This window comes from Pleurodeles waltl, chromosome 2_2, assembly GCF_031143425.1.
Source record: "Pleurodeles waltl isolate 20211129_DDA chromosome 2_2, aPleWal1.hap1.20221129, whole genome shotgun sequence".
Lineage (NCBI taxonomy): Eukaryota > Metazoa > Chordata > Amphibia > Caudata > Salamandridae > Pleurodeles > Pleurodeles waltl.
Window position 1 is genome coordinate 509831760 of NC_090439.1, and position 18370 is coordinate 509850129.

Genomic DNA, 18370 nt, shown 5'->3' on the forward strand with positions numbered 1-18370 from the left:
AAAGGGGAGCATGTTGTGGTAATTTTTATGGCTACCAACCCAAAAGAGGGCATCTTTACTGTTCTAGTTTGCCCTATGGTGTTTGTCCTTAGGTGCTGAATTAGTCATGTTCAATGAAATTGTTGTAGCAACCATGTGGACACCAAACCAGGTGGTGTACCTGGGCTGTGTTGTTCGATAGTACACAGCACGGTATGGTTGGGAGTTATGGAACGCTGTCGGGTCAAAAAACAAAAAAGCAGCAATTTCAGGCATTTGGCCTAGGGCCTCTGGGCAGCCACCCCCCCCCCCATGCCCCCCCCCCCCCCGCCCCCCCCCCCCCCCCACCCCCAGTCAGGGGTCCGTATACTTTTTGAACGAGGAATCGGAGTATGGGAAGGTGGGTCCGTACCCTCGTGTGTACTGGGCCTTTGTTATGGTGTCTGATATATTGCACTGGATTTGTATTGCCAATCTATGTTCGCCCAGACTACGCTTCCTTCTTAGTTAAGAAAGGCATTTCTCTCCTTCTTTTGGCTGGTTAACGAACAGTCACATCCTTTCATAGGTAACAACGAAATAGTTAGTGTTCTATGAATTATCATCAAGTGTAATTGCTTTTCGCGTAACTACATTTGGTCTACAGTTTCTTTGGAATTAACTACTCTCCTTTGAGGTAGTTCGCTCTCAGGTTAGAATCATTTCTTAATCAACACACATATTGTATGAATCCTTGGTGCTGGGCCTACATATATACTTTAACAGCATCCCCGTTCCCGAGTGTAGATTTGATGCCTTTTTTGTCAAAGGTTCACCTTCTCGGCGAAACAGACGTGACGCATCGCTGTTTCTTATGGAGGGACGAAAGTCCCCAGGCTGGAGGTGCTCTGATCACAAGGGTGATAAGGGGTGATGGGGCCTTTTCGTCGGAGCATTTCCTCACAGGAAGCGATGGTTTGTCCTGGGTTTTTTATTACAAGGTCTCATCAGTTGTCCCAAAAACTCGGTTAGTGACCAATACTTCCGGGAGCAGCAGGTTGGAGATACTGGTCGTGCCAATTACTGGTCATTCTGATTCTAATGTAGATATTTGCAAGGTCAAAATTCAATGAGGAGTGTATGAAGAAGGAACAAATGAAATGTTCCGTTGCTAAAGTCTGGTAGGTCATGTTAGCACTGGTCAGGAACCATGCAGGCTCCACGTGGGGGTGCTTATGTAACATGAAAAGTAGTTAATAGGTATTTGTGCCAGTGGTTATGGTACTGTTCCGCTCGGCTCTTCGCTTCTCATAATTTGCAGAAGGGTGTGAGAAGTACCATCAGGTGGAATGAATGGTACAACTGAATCAGGCATTACCAGTTAATAAGCATGGAATTCATTCAAGGGGTAGTTTATCCGTGTTAGCAAACTCGAATTCGGAGAGCATCTAGGGGGCTGGGCTTGGTCGCGTGCAAGCATTAATACATAGCAATAATGAAGATCCCCGATTCCTGCTATAAACTCGGGCCAGGGACGGGGTCAGCGGTTAGGGCTCACGTAGGCAATGTCGGCACTGAATACTCTCTTGGCACAAGAACAATTTTCCTCAGCAATAATTTGAAAGGGCATTAAATATACGTAAGTTAGTGCGCCAAGTTATCATGGCTCACCGCAGGATTTGCATAGAACCTGATGCTACTCTGCATCTGTTGGTGTTCTCCAGCCTTTAAAGCCTGGGCAGTAGGAAAAAGAACCCTAGTCATATACAGAATCTCTAAGGTGGCTCCTGGGGCTGGGATAGCTTAACCAGCTAGGGTTTGCATTATTACCTGTAGGCACAGCCGGAGCGATCGCACTGCTAGCACTTAAGGAAGGTCTGGCAAGAAATAGGATGGGAAGGCTCCTAATGTCTGCATCTTAGGTAACTAGCAATGGGAGCTGGTAGAAGGAGCTTCGTTGACCTTTGGTTGCATCGCGGGGCGAAATGCTTAAACACGAACATATTTCATTGCCTAGTGGCTTGAATTGGGGGGGGTGGGGAGGGGTGTGCATCAGTTTGTGGCCGGGCCACCCTATCTCTCACCTATGGCGTGTGAGATACCCAATCATTTGGGAGCCCATCCCTTTATCCTTTTGAGGTTAGAACAATGAAGACCAATTTTACAGTAACCAAGCTACTGTGAGCCCGTAAATGACTCCGGCAATTCAGAGGCACCCGTATGATACCTGTTCAGTTCCTTGCCCTTGGGTTCATAGGTATGTTTGTCAAATACATATCTCTTCGTTCTGTTAATTGGGGCTGTTTCATCATGGTGGTGTTGGCAGAGGGGCACCGATGTGCGCCAGCATGACTGCACTCGCATCTTAGGTGTCATCGCACAGCCTGCACGAGTCCCTCCCATAGCAAACCCTCGCTGGGTCAATTACAGGTTGTCTCTCTCTCTCTCTCTCTCTCTCTCCTTAGCGGGCCGTCTCTCTCTCGCCCTGTCGCTGGAACACCCGTGGTTCCACTCCCTAGGAGGCCTGTTCCGGCCAGAACCCTATTGTTGCTTCAGCAACATTCAGCTGAGACCGCAGCAAGCAGCTGTTCATTTGACTTCAAGGCATCCTGTTGGTGGGCAGTTCAGACAGGGCGGCGGACTCAGGAATAACCATGGCCCCCAACTGGTTATTTGGCGGGCATTTCTTCAAGGGCCGGCTGCCGCCGCGGCAAACGCTGGTATGTTCTCAGGGGAAGCAGGAGCAAGCGGCTAGGGCCCCCCTGTCTGCGGCTGGCGTTGTATTCAGCCGGTGATGCATTAGCACATGCTATTCTGCTTCGCTTATGCCTCGCTTCTGTAAAACACACTCATGCTTGTTATCTTCTATTTCAGTAGCTGGACGGGTTATGAGTGCTCAGTCACTCCTTTGTCTGGCAGGCGGCTTACAGGTTGCCTCCGCTCCGTAAGCCCCGGCCGGCATGGACTGCACAACATGCACAGTGGTGATCGTTGGGCTGAGAGTCGCTCACCTACAACGACTGGTCCTGAAGGTGGAAGGGGGCGGGGGACTTCTGTTCCCAGACCTCAGTGCAGTATACAGGTGAGACTTGGTCATGGAAGGGTAAGCCTACCATGGTACTGCCCCGGTTCAGGGCGTACAGGGAATACCCTACATAAGACTAGTGGTGGTGCAGTCAGATGCTAAGAACAGGGTGCATATCTCTGATGTGGGCACAGACCGTTGCAGTGAGGTCATTGGGCCCCTTTTTTCATTTTTGGTGGGGAAGGCGAAGAACCCTGGGCACCTGGTCGCCTTCAAGGGCGCTTATGGTTTATCCCCCACAAACTGCTGAAAGGCGCGCACATGTTTCACAGTGACCAGGTTCATTTGTCTGTCGAAGGAACCAACCAATTTATCCGTGACAGGTGGTGTTGTGTCTGCAGCCTCTTTTTGGGTGGGGAGGGCGAAGGACCTTTTGGGCCCTGGTCGCCCTTGTGGCGGAAATGGAGATAAAAAATTTGACTAGAAACAATAGGAGGGGGTCCCCAAGGTGGGGCCCCCAGGAGGACATCTGGGATAGGATCCTGAAGTTCTGAGCCAACCAGCGGATGTACACACCAGATCAGGGGGTAAGAGACCTCAGATCGCTGGGGGAGAACATGGGGCTCCAGCTCTTGGCTCCCCCCATTACACCCCAGGGCTGATTGTTGTTTGGAGGGGGGGCGGAACCTGAAACTAGAGGACAAGGTACCGTGTAGTCAGGGTAACCGTCCCCCCTATGGATACAGGTGAGACATGGGTCACCTGTGTGGTCCAAATGGTGGTTCAGGACAGGAAGGGATCCTGTCAGATTGGTTATGGTCACAAGAATTTCCATAAAAATGTTTTCCCTATTGACTAACCTTGCTATACTTGCTATTTGATGTTTGGCTTGTTGAAGTTATGAGTTATTTTGAATTATGTCTTTTTGAAAATAAAAGATACTTCTTCCAACGAGTAAAGCTTGTCGTCTCGTGTATTCCTGGCGGGGGAGTGTGGGCCGTTTTGGAGTCCTCCGGATCCTAATGGACAGACATGCTGGATGGCTTGGAAGGGAGGGGGAGAACCTCAGCCTGCCACGCCAACTGGATACACGGGGCAACGAGTGCTGATGCAACACTGGACTTCACTGATTTGGGAGGGAGGGGGGAGAGGGTCAGCCCAGCTCCTGATGACTATACATATGGGTGGAAGTGAGAGGGGCCATATGAGAGAGTGCATGGTTGGATATGTATGTGCGACTGTGAAGGTCGAAGAGTACTATGTATGTGCGACTGTGAAGGTCGAAGAGTACTATGTATGTGCGACTGCGAAGGTCGAAGAGTACTGTGAGAGAACATGCAATCTACAACTTGAAGACGACCCCTGTGCAATGCCCCGTCCTCTCTTCATCCAGAGTAATTTAGCCCACACAAATGGAACAAGAGCCCCTGCCGCCAGGGGTCGTTGAGGGGACAAACAAGTTGGACAAGTAGGGCCCCAATAGTGCAGATACACATGTCGTATGCCACCAGAGGTTCCCCCGTTGTCAAGGAGAGGATCGGATGTTGGTAGATTCCACCTCCCTGATGCCACACATTCCCCACCCTCCTATATATCACAAATGTAGTTGAACACACACTGACCAGCTGCTACCACAACTGTTAACCGTTATCTGTTCAAGTAATGTCTGAAATGTTCGAACGCTTCCTTAAATCGTTGCTGGTCGGTTGTCTGATGGTATCCTATGACTGCATTCTAGTGGGTACGACACACAAGTGGGAAAACAATGGCGCAGGAAATTGAGACTCCCTAGAGAGGACCAATGGACTCACACTAACACAATGTTGTACTGTATACTCGCCATGACTGGATGTTTACACTGAGCTCTAGTAGTATGCTTTTAATGCAACCCCAGTTTTTACCAAAACTATTTGCAATGCACGATCACTGAATAAAGACAAGTTAAAAAAAAAAAAAAGTGAAACATCCCAAAATAAACTTTTTGTGTAAAAGTGTGTATCCCAGCTATAAATAAAGAGGCAGCCAGCAACATGTGCAGTGGGGCACTAACTCTAGTGCGAGTTAGGAGCTGTTCTCCTTAGCCTCCACGGCGCTACTTTTCCAGACAGATTGCAACAAAGACGGAGCAGCTCAGAATTACGTAGCACGGATTTCATTCACTGCCTGAATCCAACTGCCATATTGGCACTGGTAGTGAGGCAGAAAGTGCTCTGGTGTCATGCGTATGGTTTGCAGTCTCAACGCATATGAACTCTCCCTTCCCACACACCGTCAGCTGCGATGGTGGCTTGGCTGCGTGGGCATCCAAAATATGCCGTCAAGCCTTGCCAAAAGCACGATACAAGGCCTCTTCAAAGAGTGTGGCTGGAAGAAATGTGCCCACTCACCTACCTGACCCCTACTCCCACCAAGGCTGGTAAACATGCTCTAAGGCAGGGACTGTTTCACAATATTTGGTGAGAAATACGTATACTCCTAGGTAAGATGCCGGACTCCAGCAAGCAATATTTGAGCATCAAAACAGACTGATGGAAGGAAAAGAGAAAGAAGATCCGTTGCTCTGCCCTGCTGTTTTTAATCCTGTGGGAGGGAGATGCCAGTAAACAACATTTTATCTTACCCACATACAATTTTAATATAGGACTGACAGTTTAACAAAGGCAGAAGAAAATTTTTGACATAAGTGACAGACGCAAACAAACTAGGGAACCAATAAATAGAAGCTTAACATTAGTACTTTTGAATGCTTTCCAGTGCAAGATATGGAACCCACTAATGAAGCATACTATACTATGTAGGTAAGTATTCATTTTCCTAAAAAAAAAATACATGAATGTATGTTAATTCCATAAGAGGTTTGGCTGTTTCCTGCTAGAATGTTGTACTTCTTTTATGTTTATATAGAAAATAGAAAAACAAACTCCTCTCACTCCCTCTTTAGTGAATTTGCTATCTGTGCTGTACCTCGCCTGCATTTGTGGTTCATATTATGTTCCTGGTGCTGCTGTCGCCTGTCCTTAACTTATTACTTGTGTTATGGAAGGCTAGGGTGCTGCTATACAAGCTATGCCTTTATTGTGTTGTGAAACTCGGTATACAATTTTCTGCTACACGTAAGAAAAAAATTATTCACGTTGCCAAGGCTTGTTTTAATGCATGATGCGAGTGAAAGAGTGAACCCTCACAAAATAAGTGTGAAGATTTCACTTTTTAATGTATGCGTAAAACAAGCAATTTTTTTAATGTAGTCAACATTAAGTGTAGTCAACTTTGTAAATGTTTAAAAAACACAGTTGACAAGTTGACGTAATATTTTTAACACATAGTTGACAAGCGGCCAAATTTGGCATTTTAGCTAACAACACACTGTATGCTGGGGTTTTGAGTACATGATTAAATTGTTAAAAGCAAAACTAGAAGTCCCAAAATGAAACATGCCTTAAGTTGGGGGAAAAAAAACAGACAAAGCACAGAGTTGTGAAATGAAAAAAGGAATTAAGTTCCTGTTTTTTTTTTTTCTTCCATTTAGGCAACCACTGGTTAAACAGCACACTGGGTGAGAGGGCAGCGAATGACTTTCAGAGACAAATGCAGCATATCGCTGCTAATGGGTTAACATCAGCACCACTTAGGAAATCCTCCATATGATTCATTTACCACACGAATGTGAGGCGCAGCAATTAGAAGGGTCCAGAGACGCAGAAAGGAGTCCCGTCGCCGGTATTCCTGAACACATTCTTGGCGTGGAACTTGGTGCGATTTTGATGGTGTGCTTACAGAGGCACATGCTGCGGGTGCTGCCCCACCAGGGATGCCACCGTCATCATGTCTTCCAGTGGAAGTGTAAGAGTACATTAGAACACAAAAAATGATCAGAGGATAGTAGTCCTTTGGGCTGATCCAAGATGGGACTGACAGTTGCAAGACAAAGGCTGAAGGTTTCCGGGTCAGATAAATCAATGGCTAAATGAGACTGAACCTAAGTCCATTAGAGCACGCATAAATGACATTGTCGCCTTGAATGGCCTAAAAACCTAAAAGAGCTTCCACAAACCACTGTTATTCACGACTTTAATTCCGTAAAACAGCATACATTCACATGTTGCACGTCCGCATTTCTGAAAGGTGGTGAGTGGCTTGCCACCCTGTCTTTCAACTTCAAATTACACACAGTAGGTACATATTATTCTTGTTTTAACATTAAATATGACAGAAGAAATGTGAATAATACAAATATAAAAATATGCTATATATTTCAGTGCTCCAGCAACGTTATCTCCCTGTCAGAGAGGCAACATCGAGGAATAGTGATGACCTGGAACATAAATAGGTGCAACAATTGGAGTAATCTCGCTCTTGGTCCCTCATTAGAAGAGAGGATTTGTTTCAAATGACCACTCTTCCAAAGTTCCCTTAAGCACTTCGAACCACATACACCACACATTGGATCTCGAGTTTAAAGATATCTATTACGACAGAGTAGATGCCCATGGGGATAACATTGCCCCTTATACTTTATTATTACTGCGTTTCTCTGTTAAATCGCCCTCGGCTGGGCCTTAGCTCCTAGAGAGGAACCTTCACTGACACAGAGGTGATGGGCAGAGGAGACTACTTAAAAGTGGTATTAGTGTGTAAAGCTCCCGTTGAATCACCTGGACCCCCATGGTCAATTGGAAAAGAAGAATCATCAGAGCAGTGCCTTTTTTAATATATTAAAAGGTGTGGGCAGGATTCGAGGGTTAAAAACTAAACATAGTAATGGCATCTAACTAAATGAAATATGGACACAAACCAGCAAGAAAACAATTTGCCAAATAATGATGATTGAGTACAACGTGGGCCAGACATAACTTGGTTATGTTTCTCAAACTGAAATAATGTCAGTGTAAGTGAAGGTCTAGCAGACGCATTCCCATTGCCGATTAGGATATAATCTGAACATGTGGATAAAAAAGAAGCAGCCTCGAAGGTTTATGACATCATAATGATCCCAGTCTCTGAAGGTCTAGATAAACTGATGACAAAATTGGAGATTGACAAGGTCACTGGAGGTTCAGGATTGGTGGGAGGCCCTAATTTATCCCAGAGACGAAGCAATTAAGGACTGCTTACAACTTGTGCTATTTGTACTACTGCACAGAACCTCTTAGGCTGCAAATGACACAATTCGGGATGCACCAGACTATTCGTCAGATAATGGACAGCACATCTCTTTCGTGCACACCCTCTGGATGCGCCCAAAGCCTAGGGATTTTTGGGATGGAATAAGAGTGATATTTTCTGATACGATGGGGAAGCATCACCAATACAATACAGAGTATTTGGGGGGAAGGTGGGGAACGGTTAAGGCTATTAAAACTGTTGGCTCGCATTGATTGTTGTGCTGAGGGATGTGGTGCAGAACCTTGGTGACCCGGTCATGTGATATTTGGAATCCTGATTTTCTCATGTATCTCTCTTTGTCTCTCTCCCAGCAAAGGATACAGGCTAGCACAATTGGGGAGAGGGGGAGGGGTGGGTGGGTGGGGGGGAAGGGAGAATGGAAAGAGGCCAAGAGTACATGACTATCCCTTCACAATGTTTTAGAGCCCCCCTTAACTGCATCTTCTGGAATGCACACCTTCAAATGGTTGTATAATAAACTGGCTGAATATTTAAAGATGTAGGGTGGCTGGCTGCCTAAGTGAGGATATTTGGGGCAGAATGGCTAAAATATCCCAGTTACATTGTGGGTGCTGTTGTATATAAGCAGTCTAATACATTTTACAAGAGGGGCAGTTCAGGCTGGTTCCTACTGGAGCAGGTTTAAGGTTGATTTGCATATGGCAGTGTCCTAGCGGAGGTTCTATAGTGTGCAAAAAGACAATGAGTTGGAATGCACCCGAGCAATTGCAAACATTAGACTTTCTTCAAAAATTCCTCCTATCACAAATTGTGTGTTTGATGTACCACGGTAAGTGGCATGGGCGTGCTGTGCTCACTGTGCTGCTGGAACAAAGCTAGACCTGACTGATGAACGCCAGAGAGACACTGGTCTTGGGTTGCTTGTGTTCCGGTTCATGGGGGGGCCTGACCTGCCAATTTGGGCTGGACTGTTCCTAATGGAGCAGGGTATAGACGGATCTGCGTATGGCTGAATCGAAACTGAGGGGGCATGCTGGTCAGAAGAATTATGGGTTAGAATGCTACCCCCAAGCGATTGCCAGTGGTTTGGCTTATTGCAAGCATTCCCCCCATCACCTTTTGTGGGTTTGTCAGACACCAAACAACTTTAACTTTTGAAGATGTCTTTGGCAGACTGGAGGCGGAATAGACTTGACAAACCTGTGATGGAATTGGTGACCTGAAATCTTTGGCAATTTTGGTGAGATAGATGGATGAAGTATCGAACTATGCAGTCTTTCAGTCGGGACAGCATCTGATTTCAGCATATGAGCCCAAGGCATCCCCGCACCTGATATAAAGTGTGAGCGAATCTTCGTTTCTCAGTATAACAGTTCACTAGAGAAACCTTTACAGCCACTTCAGTTGATGTTTTCTTAACATTACTTGTAACAGTTACAAGAGAGAAGGTGGTTAAGCCTCATGTCGCCTTACTAGTCTAGTTCCCTCTTTGTAGCATCCAAAACATAACGTGATATCTAAGGTCTCAGAATAATGTGTGGAGCAAATAGGCAATATTGCACAGAAAAGAACAACCTTGCATATGGATCCAGGGAACTTTCAACAACTGGATAGCTTACCTGCAACACACTGTCTGTTCTTTCTTTTCTGGCATACATTAGTAATGTAGCTTGATAGACTGGATATAATTTGCTTGCAGACAACCTGTGTGTTATTATCTCAATAATTCGAAAGAGGGGTTCCAATGTGAAAGTTACCCAATCACTGATGTTGTTTAATTACTTTCAAACTATTTAGCTTATCACAGAACAACACCCAATAGAGTAAAAACTGTGTGTAGAAAATCTAAAAGCCCAATTTCCAAAGAGGGTATTGATGATCTATATTTAAATTACTAATCCTTAATAAACCTGCGGGATCAACAACCTGCTTAGTATTTGTAGACATTCACGCCTATCCCCTTTCTGAGTCAAGCGTGGGCCTCCATTTAAGAGGGACCTTCTGAACTGCCAGAGGTAGCCATTGGTGTTTCTAGGTGACAATGTGGTATCACTTGCCGTATTTCCATCTAAACTTGCTCCATTACAACAACACAATGGTACCACCAAACAAACTGCTTATCTACTGGCTGTAAATGGGGTTTTAGTATTGCGTCACACCACTCCTCACACTTGGAAAAGTAGATCATCACCTGACATGAGACACTAACTATGCTTTGCATGCTCACACAACCATTCGACCATACCATTTCCGTGCCCCTATTCCCAAACATCCCCATTAGCCCCCAACACAAGCTCCACAACTCTGTCCATCATTTGCTGAGCTGCAGACCGCACTTAGGGCCTGATTCAAAAAGGTAAAGTTAGACTTCAGGTCTAAAGTTAGACATTTGGCCAAATTTTAGACCTTAAGTCTAACTTTACACATGAAATCTGATTTTACACATGAAGTCTAACTTTAGGCCAAAAGTCTAACTTTACTACTTTTTGGTATTCACAAATGTAAGTTACTTCTAGTAACTTTACTACTAGTTAATTTACTAGCAGTAGCTTACCTTTGTAAATCTTGAAAAGTAGGAAAGTTAGACTTTTGGACTAAACTTTGACTTCAGGTGTAAACTAAGACTTCAGGTCTGAAGTTAGACTTTTGGTTTCACTTTACCTTTGTGAATCGAGCCCTCAGTGTAGTGCTGCAAGCAGTTCTGTTCCTAAAACATCTCTTGTCCTGCACATAACCAGAGCTACAGAATCCGTGTTGGAATTATGTTAAGGCCTGCTGCATGGAAGCGCAGAGGGTATGTCGAGGACGAAGACACGGTCTTGCACACATCACTGCAGAACAATGTAATTAGGAAGTTCTGCCCGTTTCTGCGCACTGTAGATAATATGCTAGACGGAGGACAGTCAATGAAGGTAGAATGCACACACGGACATACATTTTAATACATATTTGCATCAGTTGATAAGGAAAGTAATGCAACTGCGCCATTTGCTGAAATCTCCTGGAAGTGGCCATAGACTAGAATACACTTAATAGGGCGCACAGGGCATCTGGCACGTTTTTGATGCAGTATCCAGTCTGTCACACTCTGAATAAGGCTCCTACCCTATCGTTATGCCCACACTGTGTGGTATCAGGAAAGAAGCATTACATCGTTTTTAAAATCTGCCTTCACACTCCACTGAATGAAAATATCAACTCAATTTTGGTTTCACCAGAACCCGAGTAAGTTGCTCAGTCTCCTCTCCTGCCTCAAACACTTCACAGGGAGTAAACCGCACTCAAGGACCTGGCAGCTGGAAGGCCAGAATAAAACCTTCCCTTGCCGAAGAGCTTACCAAATATGTGATACTGTGATAAACGGATTCTGGAATACAACTTCAATATGAAAACAATGGCAGCATTTTAATCTTAATGCTAACAGTTTGCTTATTTTAATTGTTCATGTACAAGATGTGAACAAGTCACTCAAGTGTAATGAATACAACAATTCACATTATCACCAGAAATACTTATGAAAAAAACGTCATTCACAAAGTCATCCTAGGTATAGGCATCTTAAAGTGAAATGCAAATCTGAAAAAAGAAAGAAAAACAGAAAATAAAAATGAAAATCTCTGCTTCAGTCACCCCTCCAGAATCTGGTCTTTTTTTCATTTGTCCCAGTAAGGGCTTTGTGGCACACGGAACGAGATTTCTACGATAGTGGTATATTTTTAGGTATGGCCTGCTCAAAGATCTTTTGGTCTTCCTAAAATGATAAACAAAAATGTATTTATTTATAAAGGCTTTCACTAGCGCTCCTCATCCGTTGGTCTGCGGTGTCATTCTAATTTCTTTTTCTGGCCACTACAGCATGAGACAATGAGTCAGCCATTAATTAGCTTCACTGTGACTGACGGCATTCTGCTATTTAACGAGATGCACATCCTCAATCACAGAAGTTTCCTTCAATGTCGAATTTGTGTGCTTTGAGACTAAAAAAATACTACTGCTTTTAGCTGATTTTTGTTGCTTATATGAGGAAGGCCCAGCAGCTAGCTCCCAAGAATACATTTTCACAAACACCATGCCAAAACAAAAAAAAAAGCATTGACGTTACCAAAAGTCAACATCAAACCTACTGGCTTTACCAATGCGGACATCCATCTTGCTTTTGCAGCTAGCCACAGCTAAAAGTTGGTGATAAGTGCGGGCAAAATACCAGAGCCAGCATATTTTGATCTCAGATCTAAATAGCCAGCGGTACTAAAGTGAGACAAAATATAATTTCCATGTGTTTTTGCACTATCATCTCCTCTTAATGACTCCTATGGAGTAATGATTAAGAGACCACTACATATCAGAGCAACATAAAAAAAAACTCCTGTATGCTACTATAGCGCACCCATAAGCAACTTTACAGACGTGTGCTGGTTAGAGAGGACTAAAATGGGTATGGACCATTTGCGCATGATCAACACCTGAAACTTTGTTTATACCCTCATTTGGTCCTCTGCTGGAAGACCGAGGTGTGAAGTTTTGCTTCTGCCTTCAGGTTATTCTGAGTAAAAGGAGTGTCTTCCCTCTAAGTGCAGCCATAATGTTAACAGGAGCATGGCCTTGCGGAAAGTCAGGTCGGTTCCTTAATGGAGATGGTAGGGCAATTTATGGGGCGCAATGTGTCGTAATAGCGGACAAACTGACGTGGCGGAAGTAGCAGAACAAACATCCTCGCTCTCGACTGCCTGTGACTTTAATATTTTGGAAGCTCAGACATGCAGCAACTGTACTGCACTGAAAACTGGCCCCTACCCTGTAAGTGAACATCTCTACGCTAAAAGGGCGATGGGATGAGAAGCTAGGGAGGGCCCCTCCAAAGAATGGGAAGGGATCTTAGCATACACAAAATCAGTGACTAGGAATTCCTAATTTAAATATACACAATGCAGTTATCTGCACCAAACCTACTTGTCTCCTGTCAGGATTGCCCATATGTACAATAGTGTATCCGATGCTTGCCCATGATTCCAACCGGCACAAGTGGACTTTCAAGGTACGGTATGGCAATTCCACTTGATCAAGCAACCATGGGCTGAAATACCGAAACAAATACCTAAAGTGTCTGATAAGTATATAGAACCTAGTCCTCTTCAGTGCTTACTAGTACGTATGCCCAGATGCAAGAAAACTAAACAAACATTTAAGAAGACAGACTTGGCCCTAGTGAACACCAAGAGGAACGCAGCAATGACATGGAAGGCCAATAGGGCACCAAGCACCAAACTGTGGCTGCATGATGTCCAAAAAATGGTAGCGAATTCAACTGACGACACTTTTGAACACCGATGACAAGGAACCAAAAACATAGGGGGTCACTGGTGACTGGGATACTATACTGCTGGTGCTCTACGCTAAAAATAGGTAAAAGTCTCCAGTGACTCTCATGATCATATTTTACTGTTAACCCTGTGAGGAGGTGTCTTTCTCTGGGGATAAACCGTGATATGATATTATTAGACACAGTTACCGGATTTTGATTTGGTATCTTTGCACGATAATACCAGGTCAAAAACTGTGATTGATACATGGGCACCCCTATCAGCTTAAATGATCACTGGAGTCACTGATGACCTCGGGTTCACTGATTTTTTTTTATGAGTTGGCTGAAGGGGAAATGCTCTTCTGTTTAGTTTTTATGGTTCACAAATTATGTGAAATAGCTGATTTGTGCTCCGTGAAATGTGGGTAAACACTAAAGGTAAGCTTGTTGCATGGCCGGGACGATGTTAAACTGCGTATACCACGACTATAGAACCATGCGCCATTGTTATACCAACAAACATTAATAAAGAACAAATTGTGAAAACAAACTAAGGCCAGGGCGCCTAGTAGGTGTTTGGAGATACTGTTTTACTGAAAGTGCATATTAAATTATGTTATTTTTGACAGGACCCTTGCTCTGCACAATACTACTTTTAAATTGGGCCCGTGGAGAAATGTTAAATTCTCTCCAGTGCCTTGTTCACTATTATGAATGTCTGTGCACATACAACACACACATACCTAAAAGTGTCGATCCCCTTTGGTTGCTGCTCCCACATACACCAAATTTGACAGGTATGTATAATTTTGGCTCATACGTGTCAATGTAAAAATAATTCGGTAAAAATTATTCGGTAGGTACATGTTTATCATAGATAGGTATTATCTCACTTGTATTATTTTAATTCAGCTAACACTGCCATGTTGCGCTCTGCTGTGCTGCAAAGAGACATTTATGCTACATTCATGACCGAAGGGTTACACGATGAAGAAATGCCAAGTTGCTAGTTAAGCAAGAAAGTAAAGCGTTTGTTCTCGTAGCAACGAGGTGACACCACGGACTCCAGATTCAGTGGGTAGTCGCTTTCATCAGTTGTAAAAGATGGCGTTTTTATGCAGCAGGGCTGAACAAATGCGCCAGCTGGCTCCATGACAGGAAGTGAAGCCGCAAAGCATCTAAAATCGGACGGAAATGCGATGATTGGTCTTAAGGGTCCCAGAGCCCAACCGCTCATGGTTGGAGACAATACACACTATATTGGCCATAGTGTGCCGCCGCATGAATGTAACAAATGTAACACACCTAGAAAGTATGGGGATCCTACACCAAAGAAAACTGGCTGCAAGAGTAGGGTTGGCGTTCTAGCATATTCTGCAAAGGTAATGGACTCTCGGGTGTTCCTATCTGATAACTGGAGAATAAACAATTTTTTTGTTTTTTTTCTAATTACGAACAAGAATGCTTCTAGGATACACTACTATCTAATGTCTACAGGGTTCAACAAGTTGCTTTCTTAACATAAGATATACCCAAGTACACTTTTCAATCAATCATTCTCCTTTTTAATATATTTACATTTGAATGAATTGTCAGGACGGAGGCCTTAATCTCACATTACAAGTTCCTCTTGCTGACACAGCATTTAAGAAAAAGATACACTGAACTCATGACACCCAATACAAAAAACTGGAAAAATTAGCAAAAGGATATGAAAGTGGATTTGTTGATAATTGTTCTGTGAAGGGGGATCAGGGAACTCATTAAAGTCCTTCGAGGATTTTTCAATTGATCATATGACCCCAGAGTCATCTAGACACAAACGTCCATACTGTTAAACCTTCAGGGCCCCAAAAGGAACGAACAACCAGTATGGAGATATGTACATAATGGTATTTAGGGATCAAGAAGACATATTTAAAAGAGCAGCTCTAAAAAATCATGTTCTTGTAGTTTGATGACGTGCTTTCTTTTGTTTCTGGATGTCAGCACGGACACAGAATAGGAGGTAAGCCCTGGTGAATATAAGAGCTGAATTTCTGGACGTGCATGCATTAATGACAATACGGAACTCTGGAGAAATGAGGGTCCTCCTCAACTATAAAGTATATGCGTTAATGCACACGGAGGTAGAACAAGCACTTTTGGACATAATGAGGTGAATTAGAAGGTGAATGAACTCTGTCTCACAGTCTTCAATTACTGTCCCTGATAGTTATCGGGGCTGGGATTTGATTGCGCTTTTGGGCCACCAAGTTTTGAGACCAGAGCCGGCTTCTGGGGAATGTGTTTTATGAATTTATGTTTATGATTTGCTGCTGCCTTGAATAGTAAAGGTACTGGCCATCTCCCACCCCATTCCATATTTCCACATAGATGGTTGAGTTGCTTGCTACCGAGGACCGGCTAAGAATTTATCTTTATAAATATTGTTGATCAATAGTGGTGCTTTGTCACTGGCCTGTGCTTTACAATCAACTTGGAACTGTGGCGGCGTGGTAGTCAGAGATAAAATATTTATAACTGAGGTTTTGATGTATCATCTACAGGACCTTTGCAGCATTATTTTCAGAGGGAAGGTGTTGAGTAGGGAGTGACCAAGCACCTAACTACAGAAAGGTTAGCAAACCAAGTGTGGAAATATGCTTGTTAAGTGGCAACACAACACTTAAAGACCTAGCACTATTAATTGCAACATATGTTTCCCTGTAAAGAAATGGCATTGAATGGGCGCCAGTGTTTGTTCAGGGCTATCATCAACAGATATGATGCGAAAAAAAAACCGTAGTCATTTTTCTGGTAGGTAAAAGTTTAAGGCGGTAACAAGGTGAACTACTGCGTCATTAAGGTAAAGCAAAGGCAGCAGAAGACAGACTGAAGTCCTATGAGCAGTCTTCTCTCGCCCTCTGCCTCCAAGCCATGGTAAATATTGCTGTGTGAAGTTCCGCCATTTCCAGGAAGCCCTAAGGCTTAACAAACAAGGCTGCATGGGACCAAAGGGCAATGCTGGTTTATTAGAGACACATGAGCAGCACATCGGCGCCACCATCAAGGACTGCACACTGCAGTGCTGATCTGGTACAAGGGGCTCTTGTTCATCTCCTGGTGTCCATCCTGAAGCGGAATGTGCAGATTGGATCACTGCCAGAGACACATGAGCAGCATATTGGACTCACTAACTGGGATTTAGCAGTGTAAGGTTCGTGGGGAGTCACTTGGGTAGCATCCAAGCAGTGGCGTATCAAAACTGGAGGGGGGGAGCCCTCCTGCAAAGAAGATGGAGGGAGCCCCCACTCCGAACTCACTCAGGCCAGGTGCTGTGCTGAAGAGGCCCCCTGGAGATCGGGGCCTTTGTTACACCACTGCATCCAGGAGTTCAAAGTGCAACATGTGCTACTTATTGGGGTAATACAAGCATCACCTTGGGTGCCCATACTGCAATAAACCTACCATCGGCAAACGCTGGTGCCAACTGTACGTACGGATTATCAGACTGAAGCAAATTACACTGTGCCTCAACAACAGCAACACACAACTCAATGAACTGAAAATAAGTTTCCATTTACCATTCACCAAGTATTTAAAGTTCCAGTATTTGTGGAGTTGAAATTCGATACCGAATATTCACTGCGAGTTCATGTCCTAACAGATTCAAGTTAGTCCACAGCACATACAACAACAAGCATTGGCAAAGCCAATAGGTCATGCCTACTGTTCAGGTAAGGTCTTGTGACCACTTGGCTTTGCCAATGTTTTTTGCTGAGACTGCACAGAATACCTGAAGCTGTGCTGCATGACAAAAAAGTACTATAATGCAGCAGTCAGTGTTATTTTGTAAGCACACACAAAACAGATCTACGAAATGACCCGGGAGCTTTTCTTATCCTTTTTATTTACTGTTCAGAGTGGAACGGTAACAATTAAAAAAAAAAAAAAACATAAAATAATTTTTGTATTTGAAGCATGGGTAGGGGAAGCAATACTGAGGGTGCAGGTGGGGAAGGAAGCGACGCTGAGAGTGATGGAGGAAGTAACACAGAGCGCACAGTTGGGGCAAGCAATATGGTGGGAGGAGGGATGCACTATATGGGCATGAGAGAGGAGCATGGAGTGCGGGACATGAGAAGCACATGGTCTGGAGAGTGGAGCATAGACCTGTAAGGGGAATTACAGAGTCAAGAAAGACAAGGAAGGGGAAAAGTACTCAAGGCAAGCGAAGGCGTAGGAGGAAGCACAGGGGCAAGAAAGAGTAATACGGAGCATGGTGGAGGGGAGAAGAGCAGTACACGTTTTCTTTTCTAACCGCGCGCGAGTCGCGTACACTTTTCACCCCAGGGTGTTTTCACCCCACTGGCGGCTTTCTCCATTTTCTTTGCTAAAGTCCCAGAAGTTCTCTTTGGATATCGTAACTACATCCTCTTAAGACTTCCCTAGCTAAAGGAAGTGCTAACGTAGGAAAGAAACAGCGAGGGCGTAAAACGTTTAAAAAAAAAAATACACCCAGAAAATGTTATTCTTTAAAAAAGTAATTACAAAGTCCCACACCTTTGTTTAAAAATGCTGTCACTTTCAGCCATTTCTAAGTTCAGTTTATACATTTATGTGGAAATCAAATATGTGACTTACAAAAGTAAAATACACTTCAAAAATATTCTTTTCACGTTTGTTTGCAAATGCATTTTTTTTTTTTTTAAAGGTCATATACTTGGAAGCCACTTCACATCATAGCCGCATCCATTATGTCAATAAACCTGTCCCAAATAATTGGCTTTAATACAATATTTAATATGTAAAAATAAATGAAGCGCAAATCTCCAAAACGTTACTTAGGAGTTTGCCGCCCACTGCCACCGGTGTTGAGGCACCCAACATGCCCTAGTGGCATCATAGGTGCTGGATAGCCTTTTGTCTTCTCTTCGTGCGAATCACTCAATCTTTTACCCTCCCCATTCAATCCA

At 44.0% G+C, this 18370-nt stretch overlaps 1 protein-coding gene across 1 annotated transcript in view; it reads right to left on the reverse strand.

The window, feature by feature from the left end:
- The window catches only part of NPC1 (NPC intracellular cholesterol transporter 1), a 313228-nt gene that overhangs the window by 195145 nt on the left and 99713 nt on the right, over window positions 1–18370 (reverse strand). The window lies entirely within an intron of this gene.